General features: G+C 25.1%; 1 long non-coding RNA gene across 1 annotated transcript; it reads left to right on the top strand.

Annotated features, from left to right (window-relative positions):
• Positions 1–911: 911 nt before the first annotated feature.
• LOC145759963 (uncharacterized) lies at positions 912–2637 on the top strand. Its single transcript, XR_014286561.1, has 3 exons — positions 912–935; positions 1430–1628; positions 1811–2637. It is a non-coding gene; the product is annotated as an uncharacterized LOC145759963 (long non-coding RNA).
• Positions 2638–24580: the final 21943 nt, after the last annotated feature.

Here is a 24580-nt window from a genome sequence, read left to right as displayed (position 1 = left end):
TAACAGTTTAGAATAAAAAGCAGTTTTATTATATATTGCACCTGTATTAGATTAATAAGTTTATTAAATCAATTAAAAAGAAGTTATCTAAATTATGTTTTTATTATGTTTTTAGCAACTGGATTGTTAATATTGACATTATAAAAATTTTTTTTTTTAATAAAAGGTTATTCTATGAACAAACTAATGAATGAATTATTGGACCTGACACATAAAAAGTAAGTTTTTGTTATTTATATTCAAAATAAAATATCATTTTTTGTAAATGTTTAACAAAGCTACGAATAAAATGTTTGGTTATAATTTAATTATAAATCGATTAAAAATTGATTTATAATATTTAAATCATTATGGTTTTAGTTCTAAAAGTTTTGTTTTCTCAACAATGGCGGACCTTGATCTCAAACTTCAGATGTGGTCACGTGACCAGAAATTACACGTTGGCACGGAGCCTGGAGTTACACATGAAGTGATCCGACCCAAGGTGTGAACACATGACCAAAGTCAAGCTAAAAGCGAACAGGAAGAACTGACGCCATTTTTTTGATACAACGTTCTGTTTTCGGCAAGTTTACGAAGTTTAACGTCTTTATTTGTGTTTTATTTAACGTATATATAATAATAAAACATTTATCACACTATTACCAACAAATAAACTTTATTTATTTTCTTGTTTTATTACTAATTTTGTTATTTTATATTTACAGAATAGTGCAGAGAAAGTGGAAAGCTAAGGTAAATATTAATTGTTACATTTTTTAAATTTTGAAATAATATTAATAAATATTTATTACATTTTAAAATTTATAATTCGATTTTTATTTTTTTAGTAAACTTTAGCTACTGATGTCAACTTCCACTACTTTTGCTTAGTTAGACAACAATCCACCTAGTCAAAGAAAGTCAACATGATGAAAGGAAAACTTAAAAGTTAAGTAAGTTTGGTGAAGTTTTTTTCTTTTAAATGAACATGATAAAGTTTACTGAAGTTCTAAACAATGTTTATTATGGTTCGAAATCTTAGATTTCAAAACATATTGTTATTGTCATTATATTTATTGTTTTTATTCTTACTAGTCAGAATTTTGAAAAACGATAACTTTTGTTCTTTAAAATTAAAAATTTTAAATTTTAAGTATGTTTGTTATTATCCTAATGTGTCGCAAACCCCTATTTACGACATTTAATTATTACCAATTAATAGAAATTTGTTATTAAAATTTAAAGATTAAATTTTCTGAAATTTTAGTATGTTGTTGGTATTATTATTCTGTAATTTTGGGATTACAGTAAAAGCACTTTGTGCTAATTACTTTTTTATTTACAGGCAAAGTTTTGTTTACGTTTTTAATGAAATTTAAATAAATAATTTAATTTGAATAAATAATGTTACCTAAAAGCCGAATTAACCGTTTTTTTATATTTAAAGATACTTCTGATGCCTTTCTGGATGACACAATTTATTATGTCATTCCTTGATGATGTAGCCCCTCCAAAGATGCCGCCTTCTGATAATGCCGTGCTTCGAAGATGTCTTTCTCTAAAGGTGTACCAATTTTAAGATGTCACTTCTAAAGATGTTGTTGGTCTCTGAAGTTGTCACTTTTCCGATGAATTTTTCTTTAAGGGTATATATATAGTTTCTTTAATAATTTTTATAAAATAAACACTTAAATTTATCATGTCAATATAGTTTTAGTTATAATAAATAGAAAAATAATTGTGTTTTTTAAAATGAGTATTTGTACTTGGAAATTTAATTAATTAATAAATAAAACTATTTTATTAATACTTTTTCATTAATTTATAGAAATCTCTCCCTGATGTTGTCAAACCCTGATTATGCCGTACTTTGATGATCTCATTTTTTATGATAATGGCATATATTTTTCAGTGTATATATTTTTTCTATTGTATGATGTCACTCTCTTATGTTGTCGTCTTTCAATAATGACGCCTTTTTGTGATGATTTTACAATTCCATGACACTATAATAATGTCCCTCACCGATATCGTCCATTGATTGTGTTGCCCGCCGATAATGTCGCCTTTTAATGATTTTGCCCTTCGATGAGGTCACCAACTTATGACTTAGGTGCAAAATCAATATTTTTGCCCACATAATTATTCTCTGATGATGCCACTGATCAATGATGACGCTTTTGGATTATATTACTATCTGATGTTGTCGCGTTCGGATGATGCCGCCTACACCTTATTTTGATCACTTGTCGAGGTTACTCTTAAATGATGTTGCTCTTCGATGATGCCACTAACTAAAGACTGATGTTTTCATAAGTACAAACCTAATGTTGTTGCCGATCCAACTTGTTGCTTTTTCAATCCCCAACATAATTTATGATGTCATTCTCCAATCATGTCGCTCTTCGATGATGTCACCAACAAACGACTGGTTTACATAAATGCAAAACCAATTTTATCGCCAACATGAATGTTTGTTGTTAACAACAATATATATTTAATAGTCCACTTTAAACTACCGTCTTAACTTTAATTCAAATTGTTTTTATTATATTTGATGTATTTATTTTCTTATTTTGTTGTATTTTTAAATTATTGTGTTTGTGTGATTTATTTTTATATGCTTTCGCATACCGATTGTTATGATCCCCGTAATCCTACTGTCCGATGATGTCACTCTTATGTCAGTCTCTGATAATGTTGTCCTCCGATGATGTTGCTATGTGATGTTAAACTTATGACCGATATTTTGTTGAGTGTAAATAAATAATTACGTTTTCACTAAATAATATATAGCTTTATTTAGAGATAAGGTGATCAGCTCCAAGAGCTCATACCTAAATTTTTTGCAAACCCACTGTTTAGCTCTTAGAGATAAGCTCTAAGAGATGAGCTCTTACAAATAATAGAAAAGTTTCTATTAACATTTTTTTTTAGCTGTAAGAGCTCATCTCTTAGAGCTTATCTCTAAGAGCTAAACTTTTTTATTAAAAATTTTCTCTAAGCTGTAAGAGCTTATCTCTAAGAGCTAAAATTTTTTTTTTTTTCTAAAACTTTTTATTAAAATTTTTCTTTTAGCTGTAAGAGCTCATCTCTTAGTGCTTATCTCTAAGAGCTAAAATTTTTTTTTTGCTAAAATTTTCTATTAAAAGTTTTAGCTCTTAGAGATAAGCTCTAAGAGATGAGCTCTTACAGCTAAGAGAAAATTTTAGCAAAAGAAATTTTTAGCTCTTAGAGATAAGCTCTAAGAGATGAGCTCTTACAGCTAATAGAAAAGTTTCTATTAACATTTTTTCTTTTTTAGCTGTAAGAGCTCATCTCTTAGAGCTTATCTCTAAGAGTTAAAATTTTTTTTTTGCTAAAATTTTCTTTTAGCTGTAAGAGCTTATCTCTTAGAGCTTATCTCTAAGAGCTAAAATTTTCTTTTAAAAATGTTTTTTAGCTGTAAGAGCTTATCTCTAAGAGCTAAAATTTTTTATTAAAAATTTTCTCTTAGCTGTAAGAGCTCATCTCTTAAGAGCTTATCTCTAGGAGCTAAAATTATTTTTTTTTTTTTTGCTAAAACTTTTTATTAAAATTTTTCTTTTAGCTGTAAGAGCTCATCTCTTAGAGCTTATCTCTAAGAGTTAAATTTTTTTTTGGCTAAAATTTTCTCTTAGCTGTAAGAGCTCATCTCTTAGAGCTTACCTCTAAGAGCTAAAATTTTTTTAGCTGTAAGAGCTCATCTCTTAGTGCTTATCTCTAAGAGCTAAAATTTTTTTTTTTGTTAAAATTTTCTTTTAGCTGTAAGAGCTCATCTCTTAGAGCTTACCTCTAAGAGCTAAAATTTTTTTAGCTGTAAGAGCTCATCTCTTAGTGCTTATCTCTAAGAGCTAAAATTTTTTTTTTTGTTAAAATTTTAGCAAAAGAAATTTTTAGCTCTTAGAGATAAGCTCTAAGAGATGAGCTCTTACAGCTAATAGAAAAGTTTCTATTAACATTTTTTCTTTTTTAGCTGTAAGAGCTCATCTCTTAGAGCTTATCTCTAAGAGTTAAAATTTTTTTTTTGCTAAAATTTTCTTTTAGCTGTAAGAGCTTATCTCTTAGAGCTTATCTCTAAGAGCTAAAATTTTCTTTTAAAAATGTTTTTTAGCTGTAAGAGCTTATCTCTTAGAGCTTATCTCTAAGAGCTAAAATTTTTTTTTTGCTAAAACTTTTTATTAAAATTTTTCTTTTAGCTGTAAGAGCTCATCTCTTAGAGCTTATCTCTAAGAGTTAAATTTTTTTTTTGCTAAAATTTTCTCTTAGCTGTAAGAGCTCATCTCTTAGAGCTTACCTCTAAGAGCTAAAATTTTTTTAGCTGTAAGAGCTTATCTCTTAGAGCTTATCTCTAAGAGCTAAATTTTTTTTTTGCTAAAATTTTTTATTAAAAATTTTCTCTTAGCTGTAAGAGCTCATCTCTTAGAGCTTACTTCTAAGAGCTAAAATTTTTTTTTTGCTAAAACTTTTTATTAAAATTTTTCTCTTAGCTGTAAGAGCTCATCTCTTAGAGCTTATCTCTAAGAGCTAAATTTTTTTTTTTTTTTTGCTTAAATTTTCTATTAAAAGTTTTAGCTCTTAGAGATAAGCTCTAAGAGATGAGCTCTTACAGCTAAGATAAATTTTTAATAGAAAATTTTAGCAAAAAAAATTTTTAGCTCTTAGAGATAAGCTCTAAGAGATGAGCTCTTACAGCTAAAAAAAAATTTTTGAAAGAAAATTTTAGCAAAAAGAAATTTTAGCTCTTAGAGATAAGCTCTAAGAGATGAGCTCTTACAGCTAAAAGAAAATTTTTAATAGAAAATTTTAGCAAAAAAAAAAAATTTAACTCTTAGAGATAAGCTCTAAGAGATGAGATCTTACAGCTAATAGAAAATTTTCTATTAACATTTTTTTTTAGCTTTTAGAGCTTATCTCTAAGAGCTAAAATTTTCTTTTAAAAAATTTTTAGCTGTAAGAGCTCATCTCTTAGAGCTTATCTCTAAGAGCTAAAATTTTTTTTTTTTTTCTAAAATTTTCTATTAAAAGTTTTAGCTCTTAGAGATAAGCTCTAAGAGATGAGCTCTTACAGCTAAAAAAAATTTTTAAAAGAAAATTTTAGCAAAAAAAAATTTTAGCTCTTAGAGATAAGCTCTAAGAGATGAGCTCTTACAGCTAATAGAAGAGTTTCTATTAACATTTTTTTTAGCTGTAAGAGCTCATCTCTTAGAGCTTATCTCTAAGAGTTAAAATTTTTTATTTGCTAAAATTTTCTATTAAAAATTTTCTTTTAGCTGTAAGAGCTCATCTCTAAGAGCTCAACAGGGGGTTGCTAAAATTTTTTATTAAAAATTTTTTTTTTAGCTGTAAGAGCTCATCTCTAAGAGCTCAACAGAGGGTTGCTAAAATTTTTAATAGAAAATTTTCTTTTAGCTGTAAGAGCTTATCTCTTAGAGGTCACGTGATATTTTTGGCCAGTGCTATTGAATACAGATTTTTTGAAAAAAATTAAAAAATTTTAAATCGAAAAATAATTGTTCTGTTGGAACCGCACGGGTTCAATAAACGTGTGTACAAAATATTTTTTGAAAATATTAATATTCATAAAAGTTATGACACTTTTATTAAAAAATGATGAAGTCTCAAAACCTAAAGTTTCATATTTTATTAGACGCGCATTGGCCTAACTAACATTCAAGATGAAACATTTCGCAAAAATTTTCAGTAAAACAAAAGTTACAGCAAATTTTTATTTTGGGTTTAATTAGGTCACGTGATATTTTTGGCCAATGCTATTGAATACAAATTTTTTTAAAAAAATTGAAAAATTTTAAATCGAAAAATAATTGTTCTGTTGGAACTGCACGGGTCCAATAAACGTGTTTACAAAATATTTTTTGAAAATATTAATGTTCATAAAAGTTATGACACTTTTATTAAAAATTGATGAAGTCTCAAAACCTAAAATTTTATATTTTATTAGACGCGCATTGACCTAACTAACATTTAAGATAAAACATTTCGCAAAAATTTTCAGTAAAACAAAAGTTACAGCAAATTTTTATTCTGGGTTTAATTAGGTCACGTGATATTTTTGGCCAATGCTATTGAATACAAATTTTTAAAAAAAAATTGAAAAATAATTGTTTTGTTGGAACCGCACGGGTTCAATAAACGTGTGTACAAAATATTTTTTGAAAATATTAATATTCATAAAAGTTATGACACTTTTATTAAAAAATGATGAAGTCTCAAAACCTAAAATTTTATATTTTATTAGACGCGCATTGACCTAACTAACATTCAAGATGAAACATTTCGCAAAAATTTTCAGTAAAACAAAAGTTACAGCAAATTTTTATTCTGGGTTTAAATAAGTCACGTGATATTTTTGGCCAATGCTATTGAATACAAATTTTTTTAAAAATTTTAAATCAAAAAATAATTGTTCTGTTGGAACTGCACGGGTCCAATAAACGTGTTTACAAAATATTTTTTGAAAATATTAATATTCATAAAAGTTATGACACTTTTATTAAAAATTGATGAAGTCTCAAAACCTAAAATTTTATATTTTATTAGACGCGCATTGACCTAACTAACATTCAAGATAAAACATTTCGCAAAAATTTTCAGTAAAACAAAAGTTACAGCAAATTTTTATTCTGGGTTTAATTAGGTCACGTGATATTTTTGGCCAATGCTATTGAATACAAATTTTTTAAAAAAAATTTTAAATTTTAAATCGAAAAATAATTGTTCTGCTGGAATCGCACGGGTCCAATAAACGTGTTTACAAAATATTTTTTGAAAATATTAATATTCATAAAAGTTATGACACTTTTATTAAAAATTGATGAAGTCTCAAAACCTAAAATTTTATATTTTATTAGACGCGCATTGACCTAACTAACATTCAAGATAAAACATTTCGCAAAAATTTTCAGTAAAACAAAAGTTACAGCAAATTTTTATTCTGGGTTTAATTAGGTCACGTGATATTTTTGGCCAATGCTATTGAATACAAATTTTTTGAAAAAAATTAAAAAATTTTAAATCGAAAAATAATTGTTCTGCTGGAATCGCACGGGTCCAATAAACGTGTTTACAAAATATTTTTTAAAAATATTAATATTCATAAAAGTTATGACACTTTTATTAAAAATTGATGAAGTCTCAAAACCTAAAATTTTATATTTTATTATACGCGCATTGACCTAAATAACATTCAAGATAAAACATTTCGCAAAAATTTTCAGTAAAACAAAAGTTACAGCAAATTTTTATTTTGGGTTTAATTAGGTCACGTGATATTTTTGGCCAATGCTATTGAATACAAATTTAAAAAAAAAAATTGAAAAATTTTAAATTAAAATATAATTGTTCTGTTGGAACTGCACGGGTCCAATAAACGTGTTTACAAAATATTTTTTGAAAATATTAATATTCATAAAAGTTATGACACTTTAATTAAAAATTGATGAAGTCTCAAAACCTAAAATTTTATATTTTATTAGACGCGCAATGGCCTAACTAACATTTAAGATAAAACATTTCGCAAAAATTTTCAGTAAAACAAAAGTTACAGCAAATTTTTATTCTGGGTTTAATTAGGTCACGTGATATTTTTGGCCAATGCTATTGAATACAAATTTTTTGAAAAAAATTAAAAATTTTAAATCGAAAAATAATTGTTCTGCTGGGACCGCACGGGTCCAATAAACGTGTTTACAAAATATTTTTTGAAAATATTAATATTCATAAAAGTTATGACACTTTTATTAAAAATTGATGAAGTCTCAAAACCTAAAATTTTATATTTTATTAGACGCGCATTGACCTAACTAACATTCAAGATAAAACATTTCGCAAAAATTTTCAGTAAAACAAAAGTTACAGCAAATTTTTATTCTGGGTTTAATTAGGTCACGTGATATTTTTGGCCAATGCTATTGAATACAAATTTTTTGAAAAAAATTAAAAATTTTAAATCGAAAAATAATTGTTCTGCTGGGACCGCACGGGTCCAATAAACGTGTTTACAAAATATTTTTTGAAAATATTAATATTCATAAAAGTTATGACACTTTTATTAAAAATTGATGAAGTCTCAAAACCTAAAATTTTATATTTTATTAGACGCGCATTGACCTAACTAACATTCAAGATAAAACATTTCGCAAAAATTTTCAGTAAAACAAAAGTTACAGCAAATTTTTATTCTGGGTTTAATTAGGTCACGTGATATTTTTGGCCAATGCTATTGAATACAAATTTTTTGAAAAAAATTAAAAAATTTTAAATCGAAAAATAATTGTTCTGCTGGAATCGCACGGGTCCAATAAACGTGTTTACAAAATATTTTTTAAAAATATTAATATTCATAAAAGTTATGACACTTTTATTAAAAATTGATGAAGTCTCAAAACCTAAAATTTTATATTTTATTATACGCGCATTGACCTAACTAACATTCAAGATAAAACATTTCGCAAAAATTTTCAGTAAAACAAAAGTTACAGCAAATTTTTATTCTGGGTTTAATTAGGTCACGTGATATTTTTGGCCAATGCTATTGAATACAAATTTTTTTAAAAAAATTGAAAAATTTTAAATCGAAAAATAATTGTTCTGTTGGAACTGCACGGGTCCAATAAACGTGTTTACAAAATATTTTTTGAAAATATTAATGTTCATAAAAGTTATGACACGTTTATTAAAAATTGATGAAGTCTCAAAACCTAAAATTTTATATTTTATTAGACGCGCATTGACCTAACTAACATTCAAGATAAAACATTTCGCAAAAATTTTCAGTAAAACAAAAGTTACAGCAAATTTTTATTCTGGGTTTAATTAGGTCACGTGATATTTTTGGCCAATGCTATTGAATACAAATTTTTAAAAAAAAATTGAAAAATTTTAAATCAAAATATAATTGTTCTGTTGGAACTGCACGGGTCCAATAAACGTGTTTACAAAATATTTTTTGAAAATATTAATATTCATAAAAGTTATGACACTTTTATTAAAAATTGATGAAGTCTCAAAACCTAAAATTTTATATTTTATTAGACGCGCATTGGCCTAACTAACATTTAAGATAAAACATTTTGCAAAAATTTTCAGTAAAACAAAAGTTACAGCAAATTTTTATTCTGGGTTTAATTAAGTCACGTGATATTTTTGGCCAATGCTATTGAATACAAATTTTTTGAAAAAAATTAAAAATTTTAAATCGAAAAATAATTGTTCTGCTGGGACCGCACGGGTCCAATAAACGTGTTTACAAAATATTTTTTGAAAATATTAATATTCATAAAAGTTATGACACTTTTATTAAAAATTGATGAAGTCTCAAAACCTAAAATTTTATATTTTATTAGACGCGCATTGACCTAACTAACATTCAAGATAAAACATTTCGCAAAAATTTTCAGTAAAACAAAAGTTACAGCAAATTTTTATTCTGGGTTTAATTAGGTCACGTGATATTTTTGGCCAATGCTATTGAATACAAATTTTTTGAAAAAAATTAAAAAATTTTAAATCGAAAAATAATTGTTCTGCTGGAATCGCACGGGTCCAATAAACGTGTTTACAAAATATTTTTTAAAAATATTAATATTCATAAAAGTTATGACACTTTTATTAAAAATTGATGAAGTCTCAAAACCTAAAATTTTATATTTTATTATACGCGCATTGACCTAACTAACATTCAAGATAAAACATTTCGCAAAAATTTTCAGTAAAACAAAAGTTACAGCAAATTTTTATTCTGGGTTTAATTAGGTCACGTGATATTTTTGGCCAATGCTATTGAATAGAAATTTTTTTAAAAAATTTGAAAAATTTTAAATCGAAAAATAATTGTTCTGTTGGAACTGCACGGGTCCAATAAACGTGTTTACAAAATATTTTTTGAAAATATTAATGTTCATAAAAGTTATGACACGTTTATTAAAAATTGATGAAGTCTCAAAACCTAAAATTTTATATTTTATTAGACGCGCATTGACCTAACTAACATTCAAGATAAAACATTTCGCAAAAATTTTCAGTAAAACAAAAGTTACAGCAAATTTTTATTCTGGGTTTAATTAAGTCACGTGATATTTTTGGCCAATGCTATTGAATACAAATTTTTTGAAAAAAATTAAAAATTTTAAATCGAAAAATAATTGTTCTGCTGGGACCGCACGGGTCCAATAAACGTGTTTACAAAATATTTTTTGAAAATATTAATATTCATAAAAGTTATGACACTTTTATTAAAAATTGATGAAGTCTCAAAACCTAAAATTTTATATTTTATTAGACGCGCATTGACCTAACTAACATTCAAGATAAAACATTTCGCAAAAATTTTCAGTAAAACAAAAGTTACAGCAAATTTTTATTCTGGGTTTAATTAGGTCACGTGATATTTTTGGCCAATGCTATTGAATACAAATTTTTTGAAAAAAATTAAAAAATTTTAAATCGAAAAATAATTGTTCTGCTGGAATCGCACGGGTCCAATAAACGTGTTTACAAAATATTTTTTTTAAATATTAATATTCATAAAAGTTATGACACTTTTATTAAAAATTGATGAAGTCTCAAAACCTAAAATTTTATATTTTATTATACGCGCATTGACCTAACTAACATTCAAGATAAAACATTTCGCAAAAATTTTCAGTAAAACAAAAGTTACAGCAAATTTTTATTCTGGGTTTAATTAGGTCACGTGATATTTTTGGCCAATGCTATTGAATAGAAATTTTTTTAAAAAATTTGAAAAATTTTAAATCGAAAAATAATTGTTCTGTTGGAACTGCACGGGTCCAATAAACGTGTTTACAAAATATTTTTTGAAAATATTAATGTTCATAAAAGTTATGACACGTTTATTAAAAATTGATGAAGTCTCAAAACCTAAAATTTTATATTTTATTAGACGCGCATTGACCTAACTAACATTCAAGATAAAACATTTTGCAAAAATTTTCAGTAAAACAAAAGTTACAGCGAATTTTTATTCTGGGTTTAATTAGGTCACGTGATATTTTTGGCCAATGCTATTGAATACAAATTTTTAAAAAAAAATTGAAAAATTTTAAATCAAAATATAATTGTTCTGTTGGAACTGCACGGGTCCAATAAACGTGTTTACAAAATATTTTTTGAAAATATTAATATTCATAAAAGTTATGACACTTTTATTAAAAATTGATGAAGTCTCAAAACCTAAAATTTTATATTTTATTAGACGCGCATTGGCCTAACTAACATTTAAGATAAAACATTTCGCAAAAATTTTCAGTAAAACAAAAGTTACAGCAAATTTTTATTCTGGGTTTAATTAGGTCACGTGATATTTTTGGCCAATGCTATTGAATACAATGTTTTTGAAAAAAATTAAAAATTTTAAATCGAAAAATAATTGTTCTGCTGGGACCGCACGGGTCCAATAAACGTGTTTACAAAATATTTTTTGAAAATATTAATATTCATAAAAGTTATGACACTTTTATTAAAAATTGATGAAGTCTCAAAACCTAAAATTTTATATTTTATTAGACGCGCATTGACCTAACTAACATTCAAGATAAAACATTTCGCAAAAATTTTCAGTAAAACAAAAGTTACAGCAAATTTTTATTCTGGGTTTAATTAGGTCACGTGATATTTTTGGCCAATGCTATTGAATACAAATTTTTTGAAAAAAATTAAAAACTTTAAATCGAAAAATAATTGTTCTGCTGGGACCGCACGGGTCCAATAAACGTGTTTACAAAATATTTTTTAAAAATATTAATATTCATAAAAGTTATGACACTTTTATTAAAAATTGATGAAGTCTCAAAACCTAAAATTTTATATTTTATTATACGCGCATTGACCTAACTAACATTCAAGATAAAACATTTCGCAAAAATTTTCAGTAAAACAAAAGTTACAGCAAATTTTTATTCTGGGTTTAATTAGGTCACGTGATATTTTTGGCCAATGCTATTGAATACAAATTTTTTGAAAAAAATTGAAAAATTTTAAATCGAAAAATAATTGTTCTGTTGGAACTGCACGGGTCCAATAAACGTGTTTACAAAATATTTTTTGAAAATATTAATGTTCATAAAAGTTATGACACTTTTATTAAAAATTGATGAAGTCTCAAAACCTAAAATTTTATATTTTATTTGACGCGCATTGACCTAACTAACATTCAAGATAAAACATTTCGCAAAAATTTTCAGTAAAACAAAAGTTACAGCAAATTTTTATTCTGGGTTTAATTAGGTCACGTGATATTTTTGGCCAATGCTATTGAATACAAATTTTTAAAAAAAAATTGAAAAATTTTAAATCAAAATATAATCGTTCTGTTGGAACTGCACGGGTCCAATAAACGTGTTTACAAAATATTTTTTGAAAATATTAATATTCATAAAAGTTATGACACTTTTATTAAAACTTGATGAAGTCTCAAAACCTAAAATTTTATATTTTATTAGACGCGCATTGGCCTAACTAACATTTAAGATAAAACATTTCGCAAAAATTTTCAGTAAAACAAAAGTTACAGCAAATTTTTATTCTGGGTTGAATTAGGTCACGTGATATTTTTGGCCAATGATATTGAATACAAATTTTTTTAAAAAAATTAAAAAATTTTAAATCGAAAAATAATTGTTCTGCTGGAACTGCACGGGTCCAATAAACGTGTTTACAAAATATTTTTTGAAAATATTAATATTCATAAAAGTTATGACACTTTTATTAAAAATTGATGAAGTCTCAAAACCTAAAATTTTATATTTTATTAGACGCGCATTGACCTAACTAACAATCAAGATAAAACGTTTCGCAAAAATTTTCAGTAAAACAAAAGTTACAGCAAATTTTTATTCTGGGTTTAATTAGGTCACGTGATATTTTTGGCCAATGATATTGAATACAAATTTTTTGAAAAAAATTAAAAAATTTTAAATCGAAAAATAATTGTTCTGCTGGAATCGCACGGGTCCAATAAACGTGTTTACAAAATATTTTTTAAAAATATTAATATTCATAAAAGTTATGACACTTTTATTAAAAATTGATGAAGTCTCAAAACCTAAAATTTTATATTTTATTAGACGCGCATTGACCTAACTAACATTCAAGATAAAACATTTCGCAAAAATTTTCAGTAAAACAAAAGTTACAGCAAATTTTTATTCTGGGTTTAATTAGGTCACGTGATATTTTTGGCCAATGCTATTGAATACAAATTTTTTGAAAAAAATTAAAAATTTTAAATCAAAAAATAATTGTTCTGCTGGGACCGCACGGGTCCAATAAACGTGTTTACAAAATATTTTTTGAAAATATTAATATTCATAAAAGTTATGACACTTTTATTAAAAATTGATGAAGTCTCAAAACCTAAAATTTTATATTTTATTAGACGCGCATTGACCTAACTAACATTCAAGATAAAACATTTCGCAAAAATTTTCAGTAAAACAAAAGTTACAGCAAATTTTTATTCTGGGTTTAATTAGGTCACGTGATATTTTTGGCCAATGCTATTGAATACAAATTTTTTTAAAAAAATTGAAAAATTTTAATTCGAAAAATAATTGTTCTGTTGGAACTGCACGGGTCCAATAAACGTGTTTACAAAATATTTTTTGAAAATATTAATGTTCATAAAAGTTATAACACTTTTATTAAAAATTGATGAAGTCTCAAAACCTAAAATTTTATATTTTATTAGACGCGCATTGACCTAACTAACATTCAAGATAAAACATTTCGCAAAAATTTTCAGTAAAACAAAAGTTACAGCAAATTTTTATTCTGGGTTTAATTAGGTCAAGTGATATTTTTGGCCAATGCTATTGAATACAAATTTTTAAAAAAAAATTGAAAAATTTTAAATCAAAATATAATTGTTCTGTTGGAACCGCACGGGTCCAATAAACGTGTTTACAAAATATTTTTTGAAAATATTAATATTCATAAAAGTTATTTTATTAGACGCGCATTGGCCTAACTAACATTTAAGATAAAACATTTCGCAAAAATTTTCAGTAAAACAAAAGTTACAGCAAATTTTTATTCTGGGTTTAATTAGGTCACGTGATATTTTTGGCCAATGCTATTTAATACAAATTTTTTGAAAAAAATTAAAAATTTTAAATCGAAAAATAATTGTTCTGCTGGGACCGCACGGGTCCAATAAACGTGTTTACAAAATATTTTTTTTAAATATTAATATTCATAAAAGTTATGACACTTTTATTAAAAATTGATGAAGTCTCAAAACTAAAATTTTATATTTTATTAGACGCGCATTGACCTAACTAACATTTAAGATAAAACATTTCGCAAAAATTTTCAGTAAAACAAAAGTTACAGCAAATTTTTATTCTGGGTTTAATTAGGTCACGTGATATTTTTGGACAATGATATTGAATACAAATTTTTTTAAAAAAATTAAAAAATTTTAAATCGAAAAATAATTGTTCTGTTGGAACTGCACGGGTCCAATAAACGTGTTTACAAAATATTTTTTGAAAATATTAATGTTCATAAAAGTTATGACACTTTTATTAAAAATTGATGAAGTCTCAAAACCTAAAATTTTATATTTTATTTGACGCGCATTGACCTAACTAACATTCAAGATAAAACATTTCGCAAAAATTTTCAGTAAAACAAAAGTTACAGCAAATTTTTATTCTGGGTTTAATTAGGTCACGTGATATTTTTGGCCAATGCTATTGAATACAAATTTTTAAAAAAAAATTGAAAAATTTTAAATCAAAATATAATCGTTCTGTTGAAACTGCACGGGTCCAATAAACGTGTTTACAAAATATTTTTTGAAAATATTAATATTCATAAAAGTTATGACACTTTTATTAAAACTTGATGAAGTCTCAAAACCTAAAATTTTATATTTTATTAGACGCGCATTGGCCTAACTAACATTTAAGATAAAACATTTCGCAAAAATTTTCAGTAAAACAAAAGTTACAGCAAATTTTTATTCTGGGTTGAATTAGGTCACGTGATATTTTTGGCCAATGATATTGAATACAAATTTTTTTAAAAAAATTAAAAAATTTTAAATCGAAAAATAATTGTTCTGTTGGAACTGCACGGGTCCAATAAACGTGTTTACAAAATATTTTTTGAAAATATTAATATTCATAAAAGTTATGACACTTTTATTAAAAATTGATGAAGTCTCAAAACCTAAAATTTTATATTTTATTAGACGCGCATTGACCTAACTAACATTCAAGATAAAACGTTTCGCAAAAATTTTCAGTAAAACAAAAGTTACAGCAAATTTTTATTCTGGGTTTAATTAGGTCACGTGATATTTTTGGCCAATGATATTGAATACAAATTTTTTGAAAAAAATTAAAAAATTTTAAATCGAAAAATAATTGTTCTGCTGGAATCGCACGGGTCCAATAAACGTGTTTACAAAATATTTTTTAAAAATATTAATATACATAAAAGTTATGACACTTTTATTAAAAATTGATGAAGTCTCAAAACTAAAATTTTATATTTTATTAGACGCGCATTGACCTAACTAACATTTAAGATAAAACATTTCGCAAAAACTTTCAGTAAAACAAAAGTTACAGCAAATTTTTATTCTGGGTTTAATTAGGTCACGTGATATTTTTGGACAATGATATTGAATACAAATTTTTTTAAAAAAATTAAAAAATTTTAAATCGAAAAATAATTGTTCTGTTGGAACTGCACGGGTCCAATAAACGTGTTTACAAAATATTTTTTGAAAATATTAATGTTCATAAAAGTTATGACACTTTTATTAAAAATTGATGAAGTCTCAAAACCTAAAATTTTATATTTTATTTGACGCGCATTGACCTAACTAACATTCAAGATAAAACATTTCGCAAAAATTTTCAGTAAAACAAAAGTTACAGCAAATTTTTATTCTGGGTTTAATTAGGTCACGTGATATTTTTGGCCAATGCTATTGAATACAAATTTTTAAAAAAAAATTGAAAAATTTTAAATCAAAATATAATCGTTCTGTTGAAACTGCACGGGTCCAATAAACGTGTTTACAAAATATTTTTTGAAAATATTAATATTCATAAAAGTTATGACACTTTTATTAAAACTTGATGAAGTCTCAAAACCTAAAATTTTATATTTTATTAGACGCGCATTGGCCTAACTAACATTTAAGATAAAACATTTCGCAAAAATTTTCAGTAAAACAAAAGTTACAGCAAATTTTTATTCTGGGTTGAATTAGGTCACGTGATATTTTTGGCCAATGATATTGAATACAAATTTTTTTAAAAAAATTAAAAAATTTTAAATCGAAAAATAATTGTTCTGTTGGAACTGCACGGGTCCAATAAACGTGTTTACAAAATATTTTTTGAAAATATTAATATTCATAAAAGTTATGACACTTTTATTAAAAATTGATGAAGTCTCAAAACCTAAAATTTTATATTTTATTAGACGCGCATTGACCTAACTAACATTCAAGATAAAACGTTTCGCAAAAATTTTCAGTAAAACAAAAGTTACAGGAAATTTTTATTCTGGGTTTAATTAGGTCACGTGATATTTTTGGCCAATGATATTGAATACAAATTTTTTGAAAAAAATTAAAAAATTTTAAATCGAAAAATAATTGTTCTGCTGGAATCGCACGGGTCCAATAAACGTGTTTACAAAATATTTTTTAAAAATATTAATATACATAAAAGTTATGACACTTTTATTAAAAATTGATGAAGTCTCAAAACTAAAATTTTATATTTTATTAGACGCGCATTGACCTAACTAACATTTAAGATAAAACATTTCGCAAAAATTTTCAGTAAAACAAAAGTTACAGCAAATTTTTATTCTGGGTTTAATTAGGTCACGTGATATTTTTGGACAATGATATTGAATACAAATTTTTTTAAAAAAATTAAAAAATTTTAAATCGAAAAATAATTGTTCTGTTGGAACTGCACGGGTCCAATAAACGTGTTTACAAAATATTTTTTGAAAATATTAATGTTCATAAAAGTTATGACACTTTTATTAAAAATTGATGAAGTCTCAAAACCTAAAATTTTATATTTTATTTGACGCGCATTGACCTAACTAACATTCAAGATAAAACATTTCGCAAAAATTTTCAGTAAAACAAAAGTTACAGCAAATTTTTATTCTGGGTTTAATTAGGTCACGTGATATTTTTGGCCAATGCTATTGAATACAAATTTTTAAAAAAAAATTGAAAAATTTTAAATCAAAATATAATCGTTCTGTTGAAACTGCACGGGTCCAATAAACGTGTTTACAAAATATTTTTTGAAAATATTAATATTCATAAAAGTTATGACACTTTTATTAAAACTTGATGAAGTCTCAAAACCTAAAATTTTATATTTTATTAGACGCGCATTGGCCTAACTAACATTTAAGATAAAACATTTCGCAAAAATTTTCAGTAAAACAAAAGTTACAGCAAATTTTTATTCTGGGTTGAATTAGGTCACGTGATATTTTTGGCCAATGATATTGAATACAAATTTTTTTAAAAAAATTAAAAAATTTTAAATCTAAAAATAATTGTTCTGTTGGAACTGCACGGGTCCAATAAACGTGTTTACAAAATATTTTTTGAAAATATTAATATTCATAAAAGTTATGACACTTTTATTAAAAATTGATGAAGTCTCAAAACCTAAAATTTTATATTTTATTAGACGCGCATGGACCTAACTAACATTCAAGATAAAACGTTTCGCAAAAATTTTCAGTAAAACAAAAGTTACAGCAAATTTTTATTCTGGGTTTAATTAGGTCACGTGATATTTTTGGCCAATGATATTGAATACAAATTTTTTGAAAAAAATTAAAAAATTTTAAATCGAAAAATAATTGTTCTGCTGGAATCGCACGGGTCCAATAAACGTGTTTACAAAATATTTTTTAAAAATATTAATATACATAAAAGTTATGACACTTTTATTAAAAATTGATGAAGTCTCAAAACCTAAAATTTTATATTTTATTAGACGCGCATTGACCTAACTAACATTCAAGATAAAACATTTCGCAAAAATTTTCAGTTAAACAAAAGTTACAGCAAATTTTTATTCTGGGTTTAATTAGGTCACGTGATATTTTTGGCCAATGCTATTGAATACAAATTTTTTGAAAAAAATTAAAAATTTTAAATCAAAAAATAATTGTTCTGCTGGGACCGCACGGGTCCAATAAACGTGTTTACAAAATATTTTTTTTAAATATTAATATTCATAAAAGTTATGACACTTTTATTAAAAATTGATGAAGTCTCAAAACCTAAAATTTTATATTTTATTAGACGCGCATTGGCCTAACTAACATTTAAGATAAAACATTTCGCAAAAATTTTCAGTAAAACAAAAGTTACAGCAAATTTTTATTCTGGATTTAATTAGGTCACGTGATATTTTTGGCCAATGCTATTGAATACAAATTTTTTGAAAAAAATTAAAAATTTCAAATCGAAAAATAATTGTTCTGCTGGGACCGCACGGGTCCAATAAACGTGTTTACAAACTATTTTTTTTAAATATTAATATTCATAAAAGTTATGACACTTTTATTAAAAATTGATGAAGTCTCAAAACTAAAATTTTATATTTTATTAGACGCGCATTGACCTAACTAACATTTAAGATAAAACATTTCGCAAAAATTTTCAGTAAAACAAAAGTTACAGCAAATTTTTATTCTGGGTTTAATTAGGTCACGTGATATTTTTGGACAATGATATTGAATACAAATTTTTTTTAAAAAATTAAAAAATTTTAAATCGAAAAATAATTGTTCTGCTGGAATCGCACGGGTCCAATAAACGTGTTTACAAAATATTTTTTAAAAATATTAATATACATAAAAGTTATGACACTTTTATTAAAAATTGATGAAGTCTCAAAACCTAAAATTTTATATTTTATTAGACGCGCATTGACCTAACTAACATTCAAGATAAAACATTTCGCAAAAATTTTCAGTAAAACAAAAGTTACAGCAAATTTTTATTCTGGGTTTAATTAGGTCACGTGATATTTTTGGCCAATGCTATTGAATACAAATTTTTTGAAAAAAATTAAAAATTTTAAATCAAAAAATAATTGTTCTGCTGGGACCGCACGGGTCCAATAAACGTGTTTACAAAATATTTTTTGAAAATATTAATATTCATAAAAGTTATGACACTTTTATTAAAAATTGATGAAGTCTCAAAACCTAAAATTTTATATTTTATTAGACGCGCATTGACCTAACTAACATTCAAGATAAAACATTTCGCAAAAATTTTCAGTAAAACAAAAGTTACAGCAAATTTTTATTCTGGGTTTAATTAGGTCACGTGATATTTTTGGCCAATGCTATTGAATACAAATTTTTTTAAAAAAATTGAAAAATTTTAAATCGAAAAATAATTGTTCTGTTGGAACTGCACGGGTCCAATAAACGTGTTTACAAAATATTTTTTGAAAATATTAATGTTCATAAAAGTTATAACACTTTTATTAAAAATTGATGAAGTCTCAAAACCTAAAATTTTATATTTTATTAGCCGCGCATTGACCTAACTAACATTCAAGATAAAACATTTCGCAAAAATTTTCAGTAAAACAAAAGTTACAGCAAATTTTTATTCTGGGTTTAATTAGGTCACGTGATATTTTTGGCCAATGCTATTGAATACAAATTTTTTGAAAAAAATTAAAAAATTTTAAATCGAAAAATAATTGTTCTGCTGGAATCGCACGGGTCCAATAAACGTGTTTACAAAATATTTTTTAAAAATATTAATATTCATAAAAGTTATGACACTTTTATTAAAAATTGATGAAGTCTCAAAACCTAAAATTTTATATTTTATTATACGCGCATTGACCTAACTAACATTCAAGATAAAACATTTCGCAAAAATTTTCAGTAAAACAAAAGTTACAGCAAATTTTTATTCTGGGTTTAATTAGGTCACGTGATATTTTTGGCCAATGCTATTGAATACAAATTTTTTTAAAAAAATTGAAAAATTTTAAATCGAAAAATAATTGTTCTGTTGGAACTGCACGGGTCCAATAAACGTGTTTACAAAATATTTTTTGAAAATATTAATGTTCATAAAAGTTATGACACGTTTATTAAAAATTGATGAAGTCTCAAAACCTAAAATTTTATATTTTATTAGACGCGCATTGACCTAACTAACATTCAAGATAAAACATTTCGCAAAAATTTTCAGTAAAACAAAAGTTACAGCAAATTTTTATTCTGGGTTTAATTAGGTCACGTGATATTTTTGGCCAATGCTATTGAATACAAATTTTTAAAAAAAAATTGAAAAATTTTAAATCAAAATATAATTGTTCTGTTGGAACTGCACGGGTCCAATAAACGTGTTTACAAAATATTTTTTGAAAATATTAATATTCATAAAAGTTATGACACTTTTATTAAAAATTGATGAAGTCTCAAAACCTAAAATTTTATATTTTATTAGACGCGCATTGGCCTAACTAACATTTAAGATAAAACATTTTGCAAAAATTTTCAGTAAAACAAAAGTTACAGCAAATTTTTATTCTGGGTTTAATTAAGTCACGTGATATTTTTGGCCAATGCTATTGAATACAAATTTTTTGAAAAAAATTAAAAATTTTAAATCGAAAAATAATTGTTCTGCTGGGACCGCACGGGTCCAATAAACGTGTTTACAAAATATTTTTTGAAAATATTAATATTCATAAAAGTTATGACACTTTTATTAAAAATTGATGAAGTCTCAAAACCTAAAATTTTATATTTTATTAGACGCGCATTGACCTAACTAACATTCAAGATAAAACATTTCGCAAAAATTTTCAGTAAAACAAAAGTTACAGCAAATTTTTATTCTGGGTTTAATTAGGTCACGTGATATTTTTGGCCAATGCTATTGAATACAAATTTTTTGAAAAAAATTAAAAAATTTTAAATCGAAAAATAATTGTTCTGCTGGAATCGCACGGGTCCAATAAACGTGTTTACAAAATATTTTTTTTAAATATTAATATTCATAAAAGTTATGACACTTTTATTAAAAATTGATGAAGTCTCAAAACCTAAAATTTTATATTTTATTATACGCGCATTGACCTAACTAACATTCAAGATAAAACATTTCGCAAAAATTTTCAGTAAAACAAAAGTTACAGCAAATTTTTATTCTGGGTTTAATTAGGTCACGTGATATTTTTGGCCAATGCTATTGAATAGAAATTTTTTTAAAAAATTTGAAAAATTTTAAATCGAAAAATAATTGTTCTGTTGGAACTGCACGGGTCCAATAAACGTGTTTACAAAATATTTTTTGAAAATATTAATGTTCATAAAAGTTATGACACGTTTATTAAAAATTGATGAAGTCTCAAAACCTAAAATTTTATATTTTATTAGACGCGCATTGACCTAACTAACATTCAAGATAAAACATTTCGCAAAAATTTTCAGTAAAACAAAAGTTACAGCAAATTTTTATTCTGGGTTTAATTAAGTCACGTGATATTTTTGGCCAATGCTATTGAATACAAATTTTTTGAAAAAAATTAAAAATTTTAAATCGAAAAATAATTGTTCTGCTGGGACCGCACGGGTCCAATAAACGTGTTTACAAAATATTTTTTGAAAATATTAATATTCATAAAAGTTATGACACTTTTATTAAAAATTGATGAAGTCTCAAAACCTAAAATTTTATATTTTATTAGACGCGCATTGACCTAACTAACATTCAAGATAAAACATTTCGCAAAAATTTTCAGTAAAACAAAAGTTACAGCAAATTTTTATTCTGGGTTTAATTAGGTCACGTGATATTTTTGGCCAATGCTATTGAATACAAATTTTTTGAAAAAAATTAAAAAATTTTAAATCGAAAAATAATTGTTCTGCTGGAATCGCACGGGTCCAATAAACGTGTTTACAAAATATTTTTTTTAAATATTAATATTCATAAAAGTTATGACACTTTTATTAAAAATTGATGAAGTCTCAAAACCTAAAATTTTATATTTTATTATACGCGCATTGACCTAACTAACATTCAAGATAAAACATTTCGCAAAAATTTTCAGTAAAACAAAAGTTACAGCAAATTTTTATTCTGGGTTTAATTAGGTCACGTGATATTTTTGGCCAATGCTATTGAATAGAAATTTTTTTAAAAAATTTGAAAAATTTTAAATCGAAAAATAATTGTTCTGTTGGAACTGCACGGGTCCAATAAACGTGTTTACAAAATATTTTTTGAAAATATTAATGTTCATAAAAGTTATGACACGTTTATTAAAAATTGATGAAGTCTCAAAACCTAAAATTTTATATTTTATTAGACGCGCATTGACCTAACTAACATTCAAGATAAAACATTTTGCAAAAATTTTCAGTAAAACAAAAGTTACAGCGAATTTTTATTCTGGGTTTAATTAGGTCACGTGATATTTTTGGCCAATGCTATTGAATACAAATTTTTAAAAAAAAATTGAAAAATTTTAAATCAAAATATAATTGTTCTGTTGGAACTGCACGGGTCCAATAAACGTGTTTACAAAATATTTTTTGAAAATATTAATATTCATAAAAGTTATGACACTTTTATTAAAAATTGATGAAGTCTCAAAACCTAAAATTTTATATTTTATTAGACGCGCATTGGCCTAACTAACATTTAAGATAAAACATTTCGCAAAAATTTTCAGTAAAACAAAAGTTACAGCAAATTTTTATTCTGGGTTTAATTAGGTCACGTGATATTTTTGGCCAATGCTATTGAATACAATGTTTTTGAAAAAAATTAAAAATTTTAAATCGAAAAATAATTGTTCTGCTGGGACCGCACGGGTCCAATAAACGTGTTTACAAAATATTTTTTGAAAATATTAATATTCATAAAAGTTATGACACTTTTATTAAAAATTGATGAAGTCTCAAAACCTAAAATTTTATATTTTATTAGACGCGCATTGACCTAACTAACATTCAAGATAAAACATTTCGCAAAAATTTTCAGTAAAACAAAAGTTACAGCAAATTTTTATTCTGGGTTTAATTAGGTCACGTGATATTTTTGGCCAATGCTATTGAATACAAATTTTTTGAAAAAAATTAAAAATTTTAAATCGAAAAATAATTGTTCTGCTGGGACCGCACGGGTCCAATAAACGTGTTTACAAAATATTTTTTAAAAATATTAATATTCATAAAAGTTATGACACTTTTATTAAAAATTGATGAAGTCTCAAAACCTAAAATTTTATATTTTATTATACGCGCATTGACCTAACTAACATTCAAGATAAAACATTTCGCAAAAATTTTCAGTAAAACAAAAGTTACAGCAAATTTTTATTCTGGGTTTAATTAGGTCACGTGATATTTTTGGCCAATGCTATTGAATACAAATTTTTTGAAAAAAATTGAAAAATTTTAAATCGAAAAATAATTGTTCTGTTGGAACTGCACGGGTCCAATAAACGTGTTTACAAAATATTTTTTGAAAATATTAATGTTCATAAAAGTTATGACACTTTTATTAAAAATTGATGAAGTCTCAAAACCTAAAATTTTATATTTTATTTGACGCGCATTGACCTAACTAACATTCAAGATAAAACATTTCGCAAAAATTTTCAGTAAAACAAAAGTTACAGCAAATTTTTATTCTGGGTTTAATTAGGTCACGTGATATTTTTGGCCAATGCTATTGAATACAAATTTTTAAAAAAAAATTGAAAAATTTTAAATCAAAATATAATCGTTCTGTTGGAACTGCACGGGTCCAATAAACGTGTTTACAAAATATTTTTTGAAAATATTAATATTCATAAAAGTTATGACACTTTTATTAAAACTTGATGAAGTCTCAAAACCTAAAATTTTATATTTTATTAGACGCGCATTGGCCTAACTAACATTTAAGATAAAACATTTCGCAAAAATTTTCAGTAAAACAAAAGTTACAGCAAATTTTTATTCTGGGTTGAATTAGGTCACGTGATATTTTTGGCCAATGATATTGAATACAAATTTTTTTAAAAAAATTAAAAAATTTTAAATCGAAAAATAATTGTTCTGTTGGAACTGCACGGGTCCAATAAACGTGTTTACAAAATATTTTTTGAAAATATTAATATTCATAAAAGTTATGACACTTTTATTAAAAATTGATGAAGTCTCAAAACCTAAAATTTTATATTTTATTAGACGCGCATTGACCTAACTAACAATCAAGATAAAACGTTTCGCAAAAATTTTCAGTAAAACAAAAGTTACAGCAAATTTTTATTCTGGGTTTAATTAGGTCACGTGATATTTTTGGCCAATGATATTGAATACAAATTTTTTGAAAAAAATTAAAAAATTTTAAATCGAAAAATAATTGTTCTGCTGGAATCGCACGGGTCCAATAAACGTGTTTACAAAATATTTTTTAAAAATATTAATATACATAAAAGTTATGACACTTTTATTAAAAATTGATGAAGTCTCAAAACCTAAAATTTTATAT

This window comes from Corella eumyota, chromosome 7 (genome assembly GCF_963082875.1).
Source record: "Corella eumyota chromosome 7, kaCorEumy4.1, whole genome shotgun sequence".
In the NCBI taxonomy this organism is placed as follows: domain Eukaryota; kingdom Metazoa; phylum Chordata; class Ascidiacea; order Phlebobranchia; family Corellidae; genus Corella; species Corella eumyota.
The sequence above is the reverse complement of the archived record's forward strand: the minus strand, read 5'-3'. Positions and strand labels throughout refer to the sequence as shown.